Genomic DNA, 16,456 nt, shown 5'->3' on the forward strand with positions numbered 1-16,456 from the left:
ATTTCTTACATTGCATATAGGAAATAAACTAGTGGCTTGCATTAATTGCTGATTTGCTAAAGAATTAAACAATTATTAAACAAATACACTGCAAACAAAAGGTTCTTTTAAGGAAAGCACACTTTACATTTTTCAAGTCATCATTGACATGAACCACTTAAAGAAGGTTAAAATTAAAATGTAAAATAATACTCTTAGACATTGCTTTTATTCCTATATCATAAAAAACATTCTGATTCAGGAATGTTGAAACATCAATGCGTATTCTTTCAAGGATATTAAACATTATACAAACTTAGTTTTAAATAACCATAGTTGATTTTAAAGTGTGTAATCAGCCACTCTGAATGAGCCCTCTTCTACCACTTCTTTATTAAGAAGTAGGACAGTCATCAAAAGCTAACAACATCTGCATGAAACAGAGTTGCTAACTGCCTTCATGCTGAGAAGAGAGCTCTTAAACTCATCATGGTGGTTGGCGAGTTTGGACACTTTCAAACACATTTCTCCCATCATTGCCTATAGAAATGATCCCTGGAAGTATAGTCTTAATTATATTTTGTTGATGGTTTAGATTAGCCATGTGTATTCCTCTTTTAACTCATGGTGACATTTTTGGACTCATTCATAAAACTTGATATAGAAATTGTCAACCAATTTTCAGTTGCATAACATTATCCACAAATTTTCAGACTACAATTCATTCACTATCATATACTGAATGATTTTCTGTGAGAGTAGACACATTTTAAGATTGTATTAGGTAACATATTATAATTTTTGCATATATAAACTTGTTTAAGCCAAAATATTAAACAGAACACTTAACAATGAAACCAATGCACTAACAGCATTGGTACTTCAAAATTTCTTATATTGCATATAGGAAATAAACTAGTGGCTTGCATTAATTGCTGATTTGCTAAAGAATTAAACAATTATTAAACAAATACACTGCAAACAAAATGTTCTTTTAAGGAAAGCACACTTTACATTTTTCAAGTCCTCATTGACATGAACCACTAAAAGAAGGTTACAATTAAAATGTAAAATAATACTCTTAGACATTGCTTTTATTCCTATATCATAAAAAACATTCTGATTCAAGAATGTTGAAACATCAATGTGTATTCTTTCAAGGATATTAAACATTATACAAACTTAGTTTTAAATAACCATAGTTGATTTTAAAGTGTGTAATCAGCCACTCTGAATGAGCCCTCTTCTACCACTTCTTTATTAAGAAGTAGGACAGTCATCAAAAGCTAACAACATCTGCATGAAACAGAGTTGCTAACTGCCTTCATGCTGAGAAGAGAGCTCTTAAACTCATCATGGTGGTTGGCGAGTTTGGACACTTTCAAGCACATTTCTCCCATCATTGCCTATAGAAATGATCCCTGCAAGTATAGTCTTAAATACATTTTGTTGATGGTTTAGATAGGCCATATGAATTCCTCTTTTAACTCATGGTGACATTTTTGGACTCATTCATAAAACTTGATAATGAAATTGTCAACCAATTTTCAGTTGCATAACATTATCCACAAATTTTCAGACTACAATTCATTCACTATCATATACTGAATGATTTTCTGTGAGAGTAGACACATTTTAAGATTGTATTAGGTAACATATTATAATTTTTGCATATATAAATTTGTTTAAACCAAAATATTAAACAGAACACTTAACAATGAAACCAATGCACTAATAGCATTGGTACTTCAACATTTCTTATATTGCATATAGGAAATAAACTAGTGGCTTGCATTAATTGCTGATTTGCTAAAGAATTAAACAATTATTAAACAAATACACTGCAAACAAAATGTTCTTTTAAGGAAAGCACACTTTACATTTTTCAAGTCCTCATTGACATGAACCACTTAAAGAAGGTTACAATTAAAATGTAAAATAATACTCTTAGACATTGCTTTTATTCCTATATCATAAAAACATTCTGATTCAGGAATGTTGAAACATCAAAGCGTATTCTTTCAAGGATATTAAACATTATACAAACTTAGTTTTAAATAACCATAGTTGATTTTAAAGTGTGTAATCAGCCACTCTGAATGAGCCCTCTTCTACCACTTCTTTATTAAGAAGTAGGACAGTCATCAAAAGCTAACAACATCTGCATTAAACAGAGTTGCTAACTGCCTTCATGCTGAGAAGAGAGCTCTTAAACTCATCATAGTGGTTGGCGAGTTTGGACACTTTCAAGCACATTTCTCCCATCATTGCCTATAGAAATGATCCCTGCAAGTATAGTCTTAAATACATTTTGTTGATGGTTTAGATAGGCCATATAAATTCCTCTTTTAACTCATGGTGACATTTTAGGACCCATGCATAAAACTTGATAATGAAATTGTCAACCAATTTTCAGTTGCATAACATTCTCCACAAATTTTCAGACTACAATTCATTCACTATCATATACTGAATGATTTTCTGTGAGAGTAGACACATTTTAAGATTGTATTAGGTAACATATTATAATTTTTGCATATATAAATTTGTTTAAACCAAAATATTAAACAGAACACTTAACAATGAAACCAATGCACTAACAGCATTGGTACTTCAAAATTTCTTATATTGCATATAGGAAATAAACTAGTGGCTTGCATTAATTGCTGATTTGCTAAAGAATTAAACAATTATTAAACAAATACACTGCAAACAAAATGTTCTTTTAAGGAAAGCACACTTTACATTTTTCAAGTCCTCATTGACATGAACCACTAAAAGAAGGTTACAATTAAAATGTAAAATAATACTCTTAGACATTGCTTTTATTCCTATATCATAAAAAACATTCTGATTCAAGAATGTTGAAACATCAATGTGTATTCTTTCAAGGATATTAAACATTATACAAACTTAGTTTTAAATAACCATAGTTGATTTTAAAGTGTGTAATCAGCCACTCTGAATGAGCCCTCTTCTACCACTTCTTTATTAAGAAGTAGGACAGTCATCAAAAGCTAACAACATCTGCATGAAACAGAGTTGCTAACTGCCTTCATGCTGAGAAGAGAGCTCTTAAACTCATCATGGTGGTTGACGAGTTTGGACACTTTCAAGCACATTTCTCCCATCATTGCCTATAGAAATGATCCCTGCAAGTATAGTCTTAAATACATTTTGTTGATGGTTTAGATTAGCCATATGAATTCCTCTTTTAACTCATGGTGACATTTTTGAACTCATTCATAAAACTTGATATAGAAATTGTCAACCAATTTTCAGTTGCATAACATTATCCACAAATTTTCAGACTACAATTCATTCACTATCATATACTGAATGATTTTCTGTGAGAGTAGACACATTTTAAGATTGTATTAGGTAACATATTATAATTTTTGCATATATAAACTTGTTTAAGCCAAAATATTAAACAGAACACTTAACAATGAAACCAATGCACTAATAGCATTGGTACTTCAAAATTTCTTATATTGCATATAGGAAATAAACTAGTGGCTTGCATTAATTGCTGATTTGCTAAAGAATTAAACAATTATTAAACAAATACACTGCAAACAAAATGTTCTTTTAAGGAAAGCACACTTTACATTTTTCAAGTCCTCATTGACATGAACCACTTAAAGAAGGTTACAATTAAAATGTAAAATAATACTCTTAGACATTGCTTTTATTCCTATATCATAAAAACATTCTGATTCAGGAATGTTGAAACATCAATGTGTATTCTTTCAAGGATATTAAACATTATACAAACTTAGTTTTAAATAACCATAGTTGATTTTAAAGTGTGTAATCAGCCACTCTGAATGAGCCCTCTTCTACCACCTCTTTATTAAGAAGTAGGACAGTCATCAAAAGCTAACAACATCTGCATGAAACAGAGTTGCTAACTGCCTTCATGCTGAGAAGAGAGCTCTTAAACTCATCATGGTGGTTGGCGAGTTTGGACACTTTCAAGCACATTTCTCCCATCATTGCCTATAGAAATGATCCCTGAAAGTATAATCTTAGCTACATTTTGTTGATGGTTTAGATAGGTCATATAAATTCCTCTTTTAACTCATGTTGACATTTTAGGACCCATGCATAAAACTTGATATAGAAATTGTCAACCAATTTTCAGTTGCATAACATTCTCCACAAATTTTCAGACTACAATTCATTCACTATCATATACTGAATGATTTTATGTGAGAGTAGACACATTTTAAGATTGTATTAGGTAACATATTATAATTTTTGCATATATAAATTTGTTTAAACCAAAATATTAAACAGAACACTTAACAATGAAACCAATGCACTAATAGCATTGGTACTTCAAAATTTCTTATATTGCATATAGGAAATAAACTAGTGGCTTGCATTAATTGCTGATTTGCTAAAGAATTAAACAATTATTAAACAAATACACTGCAAACAAAAGGTTCTTTTAAGGAAAGCACACTTTACATTTTTCAAGTCCTCATTGACATGAACCACTTAAAGAAGGTTAAAATTAAAATGTAAAATAATACTCTTAGACATTGCTTTTATTCCTATATCATAAAAACATTCTGATTCAGGAATGTTGAAACATCAATGCGTATTCTTTCAAGGATATTAAACATTATACAAACTTAGTTTTAAATAACCATAGTTGATTTTAAAGTGTGTAATCAGCCACTGTGAATGAGCCCTCTTCTACCACTTCTTTATTAAGAAGTAGGACAGTCATCAAAAGCTAACAACATCTGCATGAAATAGAGTTGCTAACTGCCTTCATGCTGAGAAGAGAGCTCTTAATCTCATCATGGTGGTTGGCGAGTTTGGACACTTTCAAGCACATTTCTCCCATCATTGCCTATAGAAATGATCCCTGGAAGTATAGTCTTAATTATATTTAGTTGATGGTTTAGATTAGCCATGTGTATTCCTCTTTTAACTCATGGTGACATTTTTGGACTCATTCATAAAACTTGATATAGAAATTGTCAACCAATTTTCAGTTGCATAACATTATCCACAAATTTTCAGACTACAATTCATTCACTATCATATACTGAATGATTTTCTGTGAGAGTAGACACATTTTAAGATTGTATTAGGTAACATATTATAATTTTTGCATATATAAACTTGTTTAAGCCAAAATATTAAACAGAACACTTAACAATGAAACCAATGCACTAACAGCATTGGTACTTCAAAATTTCTTATATTGCATATAGGAAATAAACTAGTGGCTTGCATTAATTGCTGATTTGCTAAAGAATTAAACAATTATTAAACAAATACACTGCAAACAAAATGTTCTTTTAAGGAAAGCACACTTTACATTTTTCAAGTCCTCATTGACATGAACCACTAAAAGAAGGTTACAATTAAAATGTAAAATAATACTCTTAGACATTGCTTTTATTCCTATATCATAAAAAAACATTCTGATTCAAGAATGTTGAAACATCAATGTGTATTCTTTCAAGGATATTAAACATTATACAAACTTAGTTTTAAATAACCATAGTTGATTTTAAAGTGTGTAATCAGCCACTCTGAATGAGCCCTCTTCTACCACTTCTTTATTAAGAAGTAGGACAGTCATCAAAAGCTAACAACATCTGCATGAAACAGAGTTGCTAACTGCCTTCATGCTGAGAAGAGAGCTCTTAAACTCATCATGGTGGTTGGCGAGTTTGGACACTTTCAAGCACATTTCTCCCATCATTGCCTATAGAAATGATCCCTGCAAGTATAGTCTTAAATACATTTTGTTGATGGTTTAGATAGGCCATATGAATTCCTCTTTTAACTCATGGTGACATTTTTGGACTCATTCATAAAACTTGATAATGAAATTGTCAACCAATTTTCAGTTGCATAACATTATCCACAAATTTTCAGACTACAATTCATTCACTATCATATACTGAATGATTTTCTGTGAGAGTAGACACATTTTAAGATTGTATTAGGTAACATATTATAATTTTTGCATATATAAATTTGTTTAAACCAAAATATTAAACAGAACACTTAACAATGAAACCAATGCACTAATAGCATTGGTACTTCAACATTTCTTATATTGCATATAGGAAATAAACTAGTGGCTTGCATTAATTGCTGATTTGCTAAAGAATTAAACAATTATTAAACAAATACACTGCAAACAAAATGTTCTTTTAAGGAAAGCACACTTTACATTTTTCAAGTCCTCATTGACATGAACCACTTAAAGAAGGTTACAATTAAAATGTAAAATAATACTCTTAGACATTGCTTTTATTCCTATATCATAAAAACATTCTGATTCAGGAATGTTGAAACATCAAAGCGTATTCTTTCAAGGATATTAAACATTATACAAACTTAGTTTTAAATAACCATAGTTGATTTTAAAGTGTGTAATCAGCCACTCTGAATGAGCCCTCTTCTACCACTTCTTTATTAAGAAGTAGGACAGTCATCAAAAGCTAACAACATCTGCATGAAACAGAGTTGCTAACTGCCTTCATGCTGAGAAGAGAGCTCTTAAACTCATCATAGTGGTTGGCGAGTTTGGACACTTTCAAGCACATTTCTCCCATCATTGCCTATAGAAATGATCCCTGCAAGTATAGTCTTAAATACATTTTGTTGATGGTTTAGATAGGCCATATAAATTCCTCTTTTAACTCATGGTGACATTTTAGGACCCATGCATAAAACTTGATAATGAAATTGTCAACCAATTTTCAGTTGCATAACATTCTCCACAAATTTTCAGACTACAATTCATTCACTATCATATACTGAATGATTTTCTGTGAGAGTAGACACATTTTAAGATTGTATTAGGTAACATATTATAATTTTTGCATATATAAATTTGTTTAAACCAAAATATTAAACAGAACACTTAACAATGAAACCAATGCACTAACAGCATTGGTACTTCAAAATTTCTTATATTGCATATAGGAAATAAACTAGTGGCTTGCATTAATTGCTGATTTGCTAAAGAATTAAACAATTATTAAACAAATACACTGCAAACAAAATGTTCTTTTAAGGAAAGCACACTTTACATTTTTCAAGTCCTCATTGACATGAACTACTAAAAGAAGGTTACAATTAAAATGTAAAATAATACTCTTAGACATTGCTTTTATTCCTATATCATAAAAAACATTCTGATTCAAGAATGTTGAAACATCAATGTGTATTCTTTCAAGGATATTAAACATTATACAAACTTAGTTTTAAATAACCATAGTTGATTTTAAAGTGTGTAATCAGCCACTCTGAATGAGCCCTCTTCTACCACTTCTTTATTAAGAAGTAGGACAGTCATCAAAAGCTAACAACATCTGCATGAAACAGAGTTGCTAACTGCCTTCATGCTGAGAAGAGAGCTCTTAAACTCATCATGGTGGTTGACGAGTTTGGACACTTTCAAGCACATTTCTCCCATCATTGCCTATAGAAATGATCCCTGCAAGTATAGTCTTAAATACATTTTGTTGATGGTTTAGATTAGCCATATGAATTCCTCTTTTAACTCATGGTGACATTTTTGAACTCATTCATAAAACTTGATATAGAAATTGTCAACCAATTTTCAGTTGCATAACATTATCCACAAATTTTCAGACTACAATTCATTCACTATCATATACTGAATGATTTTCTGTGAGAGTAGACACATTTTAAGATTGTATTAGGTAACATATTATAATTTTTGCATATATAAATTTGTTTAAACCAAAATATTAAACAGAACACTTAACAATGAAACCAATGCACTAATAGCATTGGTACTTCAAAATTTCTTATATTGCATATAGGAAATAAACTAGTGGCTTGCATTAATTGCTGATTTGCTAAAGAATTAAACAATTATTAAACAAATACACTGCAAACAAAAGGTTCTTTTAAGGAAAGCACACTTTACATTTTTCAAGTCCTCATTGACATGAACCACTTAAAGAAGGTTACAATTAAAATGTAAAATAATACTCTTAGACATTGCTTTAATTGCTATATCATAAAAAAACATTCTGATTCAGGAATGTTGAAACATCAATGCGTATTCTTTCAAGGATATTAAACATTATACAAACTTAGTTTTAAATAACCATAGTTGATTTTAAAGTGTGTAATCAGCCACTCTGAATGAGCCCTCTTCTACCACTTCTTTATTAAGAAGTAGGACAGTCATCAAAAGCTAACAACATCTGCATGAAATAGAGTTGCTAACTGCCTTCATGCTGAGAAGAGAGCTCTTAATCTCATAATGGTGTTTGGCGAGTTTGGACACTTTCAAGCACATTTCTCCCATCATTGCCTATAGAAATGATCCCTGAAAGTATAATCTTAGCTATGTTTTGTTGATGGTTTAGATAGGCCATATGAATTCCTCTTTTAACTCATGGTGACATTTTTGGACCCATTCATAAAACTTGATATAGAAATTGTCAACCAATTTTCAGTTGAATAACATTATCCACAAATTTTCAGACTACAATTCAATCACTATCATATACTGAATGATTTTCTGTGAGAGTAGACACATTTTAAGATTGTATTAGGCAACATGTTATACTTTTTGCATATATAAACTTGTTTAAGCCAAAATATTAAACAGAACACTTAACAATGAAACCAATGCACTAATAGCATTGGTACTTCAAAATTTCTTATATTGCATATAGGAAATAAACTAGTGGCTTGCATTAATTGCTGATTTGCTAAAGAATTAAACAATTATTAAACAAATACACTGCAAACAAAAGGTTCTTTTAAGGAAAGCACACTTTACATTTTTCAAGTCATCATTGACATGAACCACTTAAAGAAGGTTAAAATTAAAATGTAAAATAATACTCTTAGACATTGCTTTTATTCCTATATCATAAAAAACATTCTGATTCAGGAATGTTGAAACATCAATGCGTATTCTTTCAAGGATATTAAACATTATACAAACTTAGTTTTAAATAACCATAGTTGATTTTAAAGTGTGTAATCAGCCACTCTGAATGAGCCCTCTTCTACCACTTCTTTATTAAGAAGTAGGACAGTCACCAAAAGCTAACAACATCTGCATGAAACAGAGTTGCTAACTGCCTTCATGCTGAGAAGAGAGCTCTTAAACTCATCATGGTGGTTGGCGAGTTTGGACACTTTCAAACACATTTCTCCCATCATTGCCTATAGAAATGATCCCTGGAAGTATAGTCTTAATTACATTTTGTTGATGGTTTAGATTAGCCATATGAATTCCTCTTTTAACTCATGGTGACATTTTTGGACTCATTCATAAAACTTGATATAGAAATTGTCAACCAATTTTCAGTTGCATAACATTATCCACAAATTTTCAGACTACAATTCATTCACTATCATATACTGAATGATTTTCTGTGAGAGTAGACACATTTTCAGATTGTATTAGGTAACATATTATAATTTTTGCATATATAAACTTGTTTAAGCCAAAATATTAAACAGAACACTTAACAATGAAACCAATGCACTAACAGCATTGGTACTTCAAAATTTCTTATATTGCATATAGGAAATAAACTAGTGGCTTGCATTAATTGCTGATTTGCTAAAGAATTAAACAATTATTAAACAAATACACTGCAAACAAAATGTTCTTTTAAGGAAAGCACACTTTACATTTTTCAAGTCCTCATTGACATGAACCACTAAAAGAAGGTTACAATTAAAATATAAAATAATACTCTTAGACATTGCTTTTATTCCTATATCATAAAAAACATTCTGATTCAAGAATGTTGAAACATCAATGTGTATTCTTTCAAGGATATTAAACATTATACAAACTTAGTTTTAAATAACCATAGTTGATTTTAAAGTGTGTAATCAGCCACTCTGAATGAGCCCTCTTCTACCACTTCTTTATTAAGAAGTAGGACAGTCATCAAAAGCTAACAACATCTGCATGAAACAGAGTTGCTAACTGCCTTCATGCTGAGAAGAGAGCTCTTAAACTCATCATGGTGGTTGGCGAGTTTGGACACTATCAAGCACATTTCTCCCATCATTGCCTATAGGAATGATCCCTGCAAGTATAGTCTTAAATACATTTTGTTGATGGTTTAGATAGGCCATATGAATTCCTCTTTTAACTCATGGTGACATTTTTGGACTCATTCATAAAACTTGATAATGAAATTGTCAACCAATTTTCAGTTGCATAACATTATCCACAAATTTTCAGACTACAATTCATTCACTATCATATACTGAATGATTTTCTGTGAGAGTAGACACATTTTAAGATTGTATTAGGTAACATATTATAATTTTTGCATATATAAATTTGTTTAAACCAAAATATTAAACAGAACACTTAACAATGAAACCAATGCACTAATAGCATTGGTACTTCAACATTTCTTATATTGCATATAGGAAATAAACTAGTGGCTTGCATTAATTGCTGATTTGCTAAAGAATTAAACAATTATTAAACAAATACACTGCAAACAAAAGGTTCTTTTAAGGAAAGCACACTTTACATTTTTCAAGTCCTCATTGACATGAACCACTTAAAGAAGGTTAAAATTAAAATGTAAAATTATACTCTTAGACATAGCTTTAATTGCTATATCATAAAAAACATTCTGATTCAGGAATGTTGAAACATCAAAGCGTATTCTTTCAAGAATATTAAACATTATACAAACTTAGTTTTAAATAACCATAGTTGATTTTAAAGTGTGTAATCAGCCACTCTGAATGAGCCCTCTTCTACCACTTCTTTATTAAGAAGTAGGACAGTCATCAAAAGCTAACAACATCTGCATGAAACAGAGTTGCTAACTCTTTTCATGCTGAGAAGAGAGCTCTTAAGCTCATCATGGTGGTTGGTGAGTTAGGACACTTTCAAGCACATTTCTCCCATTATTGCCTATAGAAATGATCCCTGAAAGTATATTCTTAGCTACATTTTGTTGATGGTTTAGATAGGCCATATGAATTCCTCTTTTAACTCATGGTGACATTTTTGGACCCATTCATAAAACTTGATATAGAAATTGTCAACCAATTTTCAGTAGCATAACATTATCCACAAATTTTCAGACTACAATTCAATCACTATCATATACTGAATGATTTTCTGTGAGAGTAGACACATTTTCAGATTGTATTAGGTAACATGTTGTACTTTTTGCATATATAAACTTGTTTAAGCCAAAATATTAAACAGAACACTTAACAATGAAACCAATGCACTAATAGCATTGGTACTTCAAAATTTCTTATATTGCATATAGGAAATAAACTAGTGGCTTGCATTAATTGCTGATTTGCTAAAGAATTAAACAATTATTAAACAAATACACTGCAAACAAAATGTTCTTTTAAGGAAAGCACACTTTACATTTTTCAAGTCCTCATTGACATGAACCACTTAAAGAAGGTTACAATTAAAATGTAAAATAATACTCTTAGACATTGCTTTTATTCCTATATCATAAAAACATTCTGATTCAGGAATGTTGAAACATCAAAGCGTATTCTTTCAAGGATATTAAACATTATACAAACTTAGTTTTAAATAACCATAGTTGATTTTAAAGTGTGTAATCAGCCACTCTGAATGAGCCCTCTTCTACCACTTCTTTATTAAGAAGTAGGACAGTCATCAAAAGCTAACAACATCTGCATTAAACAGAGTTGCTAACTGCCTTCATGCTGAGAAGAGAGCTCTTAAACTCATCATAGTGGTTGGCGAGTTTGGACACTTTCAAGCACATTTCTCCCATCATTGCCTATAGAAATGATCCCTGGAAGTATAGTCTTAAATACATTTTGTTGATGGTTTAGATAGGCCATATGAATTCCTCTTTTAACTCATGGTGACATTTTTGGACCCATTCATAAAACTTGATATAGAAATTGTCAACCAATTTTCAGTTGCATAACATTCTCCACAAATTTCCAGACTACAATTCATTCACTATCATATACTGAATGATTTTCTGTGAGAGTAGACACATTTTAAGATTGTATTAGGTAACATGTTGTACTTTTTGCATATATAAACTTGTTTAAGCCAAAATATTAAACAGAACACTTAACAATGAAACCAATGCACTAATAGCATTGGTACTTCAAAATTTCTTATATTGCATATAGGAAATAAACTAGTGGCTTGCTAAAGAATTAAACAATTATTAAACAAATACACTGCAAACAAAAGGTTCTTTTAAGGAAAGCACACTTTACATTTTTCAAGTCATCATTGACATGAACCACTTAAAGAAGGTTAAAATTAAAATGTAAAATAATACTCTTAGACATTGCTTTAATTGCTATATCATAAAAAACATTCTGATTCAGGAATGTTGAAACATCAAAGCGTATTCTTTCAAGGATATTAAACATTATACAAACTTAGTTTTAAATAACCATAGTTGATTTTAAAGTGTGTAATCAGCCACTCTGAATGAGCCCTCTACTACCACTTCTTTATTAAGAAGTAGGACAGTCATCAAAAGCTAACAACATCTGCATGAAACAGAGTTGCTAACTGCCTTCATGCTGAGAAGAGAGCTCTTAAACTCATCATGGTGGTTGGTGAGTTTGGACACTATCAAGCACATTTCTCCCATCATTGCCTATAGAAATGATCCCTGCAAGTATAGTCTTAAATACATTTTGTTGATGGTTTAGATAGGCCATATGAATTCCTCTTTTAACTCATGGTGACATTTTTGGACCCATTCATAAAACTTGATATAGAAATTGTCAACCAATTTTCAGTTGCATAACATTATCCACAAATTTTCAGACTACAATTCAATCACTATCATATACTGAATGATTTTCTGTGAGAGTAGACACATTTTAAGATTGTATTAGGTAATATGTTATACTTTTTGCATATATAAACTTGTTTAAGCCAAACTATTAAACAGAACACTTAACAATGAAACCAATGCACTAATAGCATTGGTACTTCAAAATTTCTTATATTGCATATAGGAAATAAACTAGTGGCTTGCATTAATTGCTGATTTGCTGAAGAATTAAACAATTATTAAACAAATACACTGCAAACAAAAGGTTCTTTTAAGGAAAGCACACTTTACATTTTTCAAGTCATCATTGACATGAACCACTTAAAGAAGGTTAAAATTAAAATGTAAAATAATACTCTTAGACATTGCTTTAATTGCTATATCATAAAAAACATTCTGATTCAGGAATGTTGAAACATCAAAGCATATTCTTTCAAGGATATTAAACATTATACAAACTTAGTTTTAAATAACCATAGTTGATTTTAAAGTGTGTAATCAGCCACTCTGAATGAGCCCTCTACTACCACTTCTTTATTAAGAAGTAGGACAGTCATCAAAAGCTAACAACATCTGCATGAAACAGAGTTGCTAACTGCCTTCATGCTGAGAAGAGAGCTCTTAAACTCATCATGGTGGTTGGCGAGTTTGGACACTTTCAAGCACATTTCTCCCATCATTGCCTATAGAAATGATCCCTGCAAGTATAGTCTTAAATACATTTTGTTGATGGTTTAGATAGGCCATATGAATTCCTCTTTTAACTCATGGTGACATTTTTGGACCCATTCATAAAACTTGATATAGAAATTGTCAACCAATTTTCAGTTGCATAACATTCTCCACAAATTTTCAGACTACAATTCATTCACTATCATATACTGAATGATTTTCTGTGAGAGTAGACACATTTTAAGATTGTATTAGGTAACATGTTATCATTTTTGCATATATAAACTTGTTTAAGCCAAAATATTAAACAGAACACTTAACAATGAAACCAATGCACTAATAGCATTGGTACTTCAAAATTTCTTATATTGCATATAGGAAATAAACTAGTGGCTTGCATTAATTGCTGATTTGCTAAAGAATTAAACAATTATTAAACAAATACACTGCAAACAAAAGGTTCTTTTAAGGAAAGCACACTTTACATTTTTCAAGTCATCATTGACATGAACCACTTAAAGAAGGTTAAAATTAAAATGTAAAATAATACTCTTAGACATTGCTTTTATTCCTATATCATAAAAAACATTCTGATTCAGGAATGTTGAAACATCAATGCGTATTCTTTCAAGGATATTAAACATTATACAAACTTAGTTTTAAATAACCATAGTTGATTTTAAAGTGTGTAATCAGCCACTCTGAATGAGCCCTCTTCTACCACTTCTTTATTAAGAAGTAGGACAGTCATCAAAAGCTAACAACATCTGCATGAAACAGAGTTGCTAACTGCCTTCTTGCTGAGATGAGAGCTCTTAAACTCATCATGGTGGTTGGCGAGTTTGGAGACTTTCAAACACATGTCTCCCATCATTGCCTATAGAAATGATCCCTGGAAGTATAGTCTTAATTAAATTTTGTTGATGGTTTAGATTAGCCATATGAATTCCTCTTTTAACTCATGGTGACATTTTTGGACCCATTCATAAAACTTGATATAGAAATTGTCAACCAATTTTCAGTTGCATAACATTATCCACAAATTTTCAGACTACAATTCATTCACTATCATATACTGAATGATTTTCTGTGAGAGTAGACACATTTTAAGATTGTATTAGGTAACATATTATAATTTTTGCATATATAAACTTGTTTAAGCCAAAATATTAAACAGAACACTTAACAATGAAACCAATGCACTAATAGCATTGGTACTTCAAAATTTCTTATATTGCATATAGGAAATAAACTAGTGGCTTGCATTAATTGCTGATTTGCTAAAGAATTAAACAATTATTAAACAAATACACTGCAAACAAAAGGTTCTTTTAAGGAAAGCACACTTTACATTTTTCAAGTCCTCATTGACATGAACCACTTAAAGAAGGTTACAATTAAAATGTAAAATAATACTCTTAGACATTGCTTTAATTGCTATATCATAAAAAACATTCTGATTCAGGAATGTTGAAACATCAATGCGTATTCTTTCAAGGATATTAAACATTATACAAACTTAGTTTTAAATAACCATAGTTGATTTTAAAGTGTGTAATCAGCCACTCTGAAAGAGCCCTCTTCTACCACTTCTTTATTAAGAAGTAGGACAGTCATCAAAAGCTAACAACATCTGTATGAAACAGAGTTGCTAACTGCCTTCATGCTGAGAAGAGAGCTCTTAAACTCATCATGGTGGTTGGCGAGTTTGGACACTTTCAAGCACATTTCTCCCATTATTGCCTATAGAAATGATCCCTGAAAGTATAGTCTTAAATACATTTTGTTGATGGTTTAGATAGGCCATATGAATTCCTCTTTTAACTCATGGTGACATTTTTGGACCCATTCATAAAACTTGATATAGAAATTGTCAACCAATTTTCAGTTGCATAACATTCTCCACAAATTTTCAGACTACAATTCATTCACTATCATATACTGAATGATTTTCTGTGAGAGTAGACACATTTTAAGATTGTATTAGGTAACATGTTATAATTTTTGCATATATAAACTTGTTTAAGCCAAAATATTAATCAGAACACTTAACAATGAAACCAATGCACTAATAGCATTGGTACTTCAAAATTTCTTATATTGCATATAGGAAATAAACTAGTGGCTTGCATTAATTGCTGATTTGCTAAAGAATTAAACAATTATTAAACAAATACACTGCAAACAAAAGGTTCTTTTAAGGAAAGCACACTTTAAATTTTTCAAGTCCTCATTGACATGAACCACTTAAAGAAGGTTACAATTAAAATGTAAAATAATACTCTTAGACATTGCTTTAATTGCTATATCATAAAAAACATTCTGATTCAGGAATGTTGAAACATCAATTCGTATTCTTTCAAGGATATTAAACATTATACAAACTTAGTTTTAAATAACCATAGTTGATTTTAAAGTGTGTAATCAGCCACTCTGAAAGAGCCCTCTTCTACCACTTCTTTATTAAGAAGTAGGACAGTCATCAAAAGCTAACAACATCTGCATGAAACAGAGTTGCTAACTGCCTTCATGCTGAGAAGAGAGCTCTTAAACTCATCATGGTGGTTGGCGAGTTTGGACACTTTCAAGCACATTTCTCCCATTATTGCCTATAGAAATGATCCCTGAAAGTATAGTCTTAAATACATTTTGTTGATGGTTTAGATAGGCCATATGAATTCCTCTTTTAACTCATGGTGACATTTTTGGACCCATTCATAAAACTTGATATAGAAAATGTCAACCAATTTTCAGTTGCATAACATTCTCCACAAATTTTCAGACTACAATTCATTCACTATCATATACTGAATGATTTTCTGTGAGAGTAGACACATTTTAAGATGTATTAGGTAACATGTTATAATTTTTGCATATATAAACTTGTTTAAGCCAAAATATTAATCAGAACACTTAACAATGAAACCAATGCACTAATAGCATTGGTACTTCAAAATTTCTTATATTGCATATAGGAA

The 16,456-nt window shown here is 30.6% G+C and overlaps 19 non-coding genes across 19 annotated transcripts; all 19 read right to left on the reverse strand.

Annotated features, from left to right (window-relative positions):
- Positions 1-337: 337 nt before the first annotated feature.
- On the reverse strand, positions 338-550 carry LOC135053190 (small nucleolar RNA U3). The gene has a single exon (XR_010242573.1). It is a non-coding gene; the product is annotated as a small nucleolar RNA U3 (small nucleolar RNA).
- Positions 551-1,203: 653 nt separating this feature from the next.
- Positions 1,204-1,416, reverse strand: LOC135053348 (small nucleolar RNA U3). The gene has a single exon (XR_010242711.1). It is a non-coding gene; the product is annotated as a small nucleolar RNA U3 (small nucleolar RNA).
- Positions 1,417-2,068: 652 nt separating this feature from the next.
- Positions 2,069-2,281, reverse strand: LOC135053366 (small nucleolar RNA U3). The gene has a single exon (XR_010242726.1). It is a non-coding gene; the product is annotated as a small nucleolar RNA U3 (small nucleolar RNA).
- A 653-nt stretch (positions 2,282-2,934) lies between these two features.
- Positions 2,935-3,147, reverse strand: LOC135053330 (small nucleolar RNA U3). The gene has a single exon (XR_010242696.1). It is a non-coding gene; the product is annotated as a small nucleolar RNA U3 (small nucleolar RNA).
- A 652-nt stretch (positions 3,148-3,799) lies between these two features.
- Positions 3,800-4,012, reverse strand: LOC135053380 (small nucleolar RNA U3). The gene has a single exon (XR_010242739.1). It is a non-coding gene; the product is annotated as a small nucleolar RNA U3 (small nucleolar RNA).
- A 652-nt stretch (positions 4,013-4,664) lies between these two features.
- Positions 4,665-4,877, reverse strand: LOC135053769 (small nucleolar RNA U3). Its single transcript, XR_010243078.1, has one exon. It is a non-coding gene; the product is annotated as a small nucleolar RNA U3 (small nucleolar RNA).
- Positions 4,878-5,531: 654 nt separating this feature from the next.
- Positions 5,532-5,744, reverse strand: LOC135053349 (small nucleolar RNA U3). The gene has a single exon (XR_010242712.1). It is a non-coding gene; the product is annotated as a small nucleolar RNA U3 (small nucleolar RNA).
- A 652-nt stretch (positions 5,745-6,396) lies between these two features.
- Positions 6,397-6,609, reverse strand: LOC135053290 (small nucleolar RNA U3). The gene has a single exon (XR_010242660.1). It is a non-coding gene; the product is annotated as a small nucleolar RNA U3 (small nucleolar RNA).
- Positions 6,610-7,262: 653 nt separating this feature from the next.
- On the reverse strand, positions 7,263-7,475 carry LOC135053331 (small nucleolar RNA U3). The gene has a single exon (XR_010242697.1). It is a non-coding gene; the product is annotated as a small nucleolar RNA U3 (small nucleolar RNA).
- A 656-nt stretch (positions 7,476-8,131) lies between these two features.
- LOC135053971 (small nucleolar RNA U3) lies at positions 8,132-8,342 on the reverse strand. Its single transcript, XR_010243255.1, has one exon. It is a non-coding gene; the product is annotated as a small nucleolar RNA U3 (small nucleolar RNA).
- Positions 8,343-8,995: 653 nt separating this feature from the next.
- Positions 8,996-9,208, reverse strand: LOC135053429 (small nucleolar RNA U3). Its single transcript, XR_010242782.1, has one exon. It is a non-coding gene; the product is annotated as a small nucleolar RNA U3 (small nucleolar RNA).
- A 653-nt stretch (positions 9,209-9,861) lies between these two features.
- LOC135053511 (small nucleolar RNA U3) lies at positions 9,862-10,074 on the reverse strand. Its single transcript, XR_010242852.1, has one exon. It is a non-coding gene; the product is annotated as a small nucleolar RNA U3 (small nucleolar RNA).
- A 653-nt stretch (positions 10,075-10,727) lies between these two features.
- On the reverse strand, positions 10,728-10,940 carry LOC135053494 (small nucleolar RNA U3). Its single transcript, XR_010242838.1, has one exon. It is a non-coding gene; the product is annotated as a small nucleolar RNA U3 (small nucleolar RNA).
- A 652-nt stretch (positions 10,941-11,592) lies between these two features.
- LOC135053193 (small nucleolar RNA U3) lies at positions 11,593-11,805 on the reverse strand. Its single transcript, XR_010242575.1, has one exon. It is a non-coding gene; the product is annotated as a small nucleolar RNA U3 (small nucleolar RNA).
- A 636-nt stretch (positions 11,806-12,441) lies between these two features.
- On the reverse strand, positions 12,442-12,654 carry LOC135053574 (small nucleolar RNA U3). Its single transcript, XR_010242907.1, has one exon. It is a non-coding gene; the product is annotated as a small nucleolar RNA U3 (small nucleolar RNA).
- Positions 12,655-13,307: 653 nt separating this feature from the next.
- On the reverse strand, positions 13,308-13,520 carry LOC135053554 (small nucleolar RNA U3). Its single transcript, XR_010242889.1, has one exon. It is a non-coding gene; the product is annotated as a small nucleolar RNA U3 (small nucleolar RNA).
- A 653-nt stretch (positions 13,521-14,173) lies between these two features.
- Positions 14,174-14,386, reverse strand: LOC135053813 (small nucleolar RNA U3). Its single transcript, XR_010243117.1, has one exon. It is a non-coding gene; the product is annotated as a small nucleolar RNA U3 (small nucleolar RNA).
- Positions 14,387-15,039: 653 nt separating this feature from the next.
- LOC135053232 (small nucleolar RNA U3) lies at positions 15,040-15,252 on the reverse strand. Its single transcript, XR_010242610.1, has one exon. It is a non-coding gene; the product is annotated as a small nucleolar RNA U3 (small nucleolar RNA).
- Positions 15,253-15,905: 653 nt separating this feature from the next.
- Positions 15,906-16,118, reverse strand: LOC135053363 (small nucleolar RNA U3). The gene has a single exon (XR_010242724.1). It is a non-coding gene; the product is annotated as a small nucleolar RNA U3 (small nucleolar RNA).
- Positions 16,119-16,456: the final 338 nt, after the last annotated feature.

Source organism: Pseudophryne corroboree, chromosome 2 (assembly GCF_028390025.1).
Source record: "Pseudophryne corroboree isolate aPseCor3 chromosome 2, aPseCor3.hap2, whole genome shotgun sequence".
NCBI lineage: Eukaryota > Metazoa > Chordata > Amphibia > Anura > Myobatrachidae > Pseudophryne > Pseudophryne corroboree.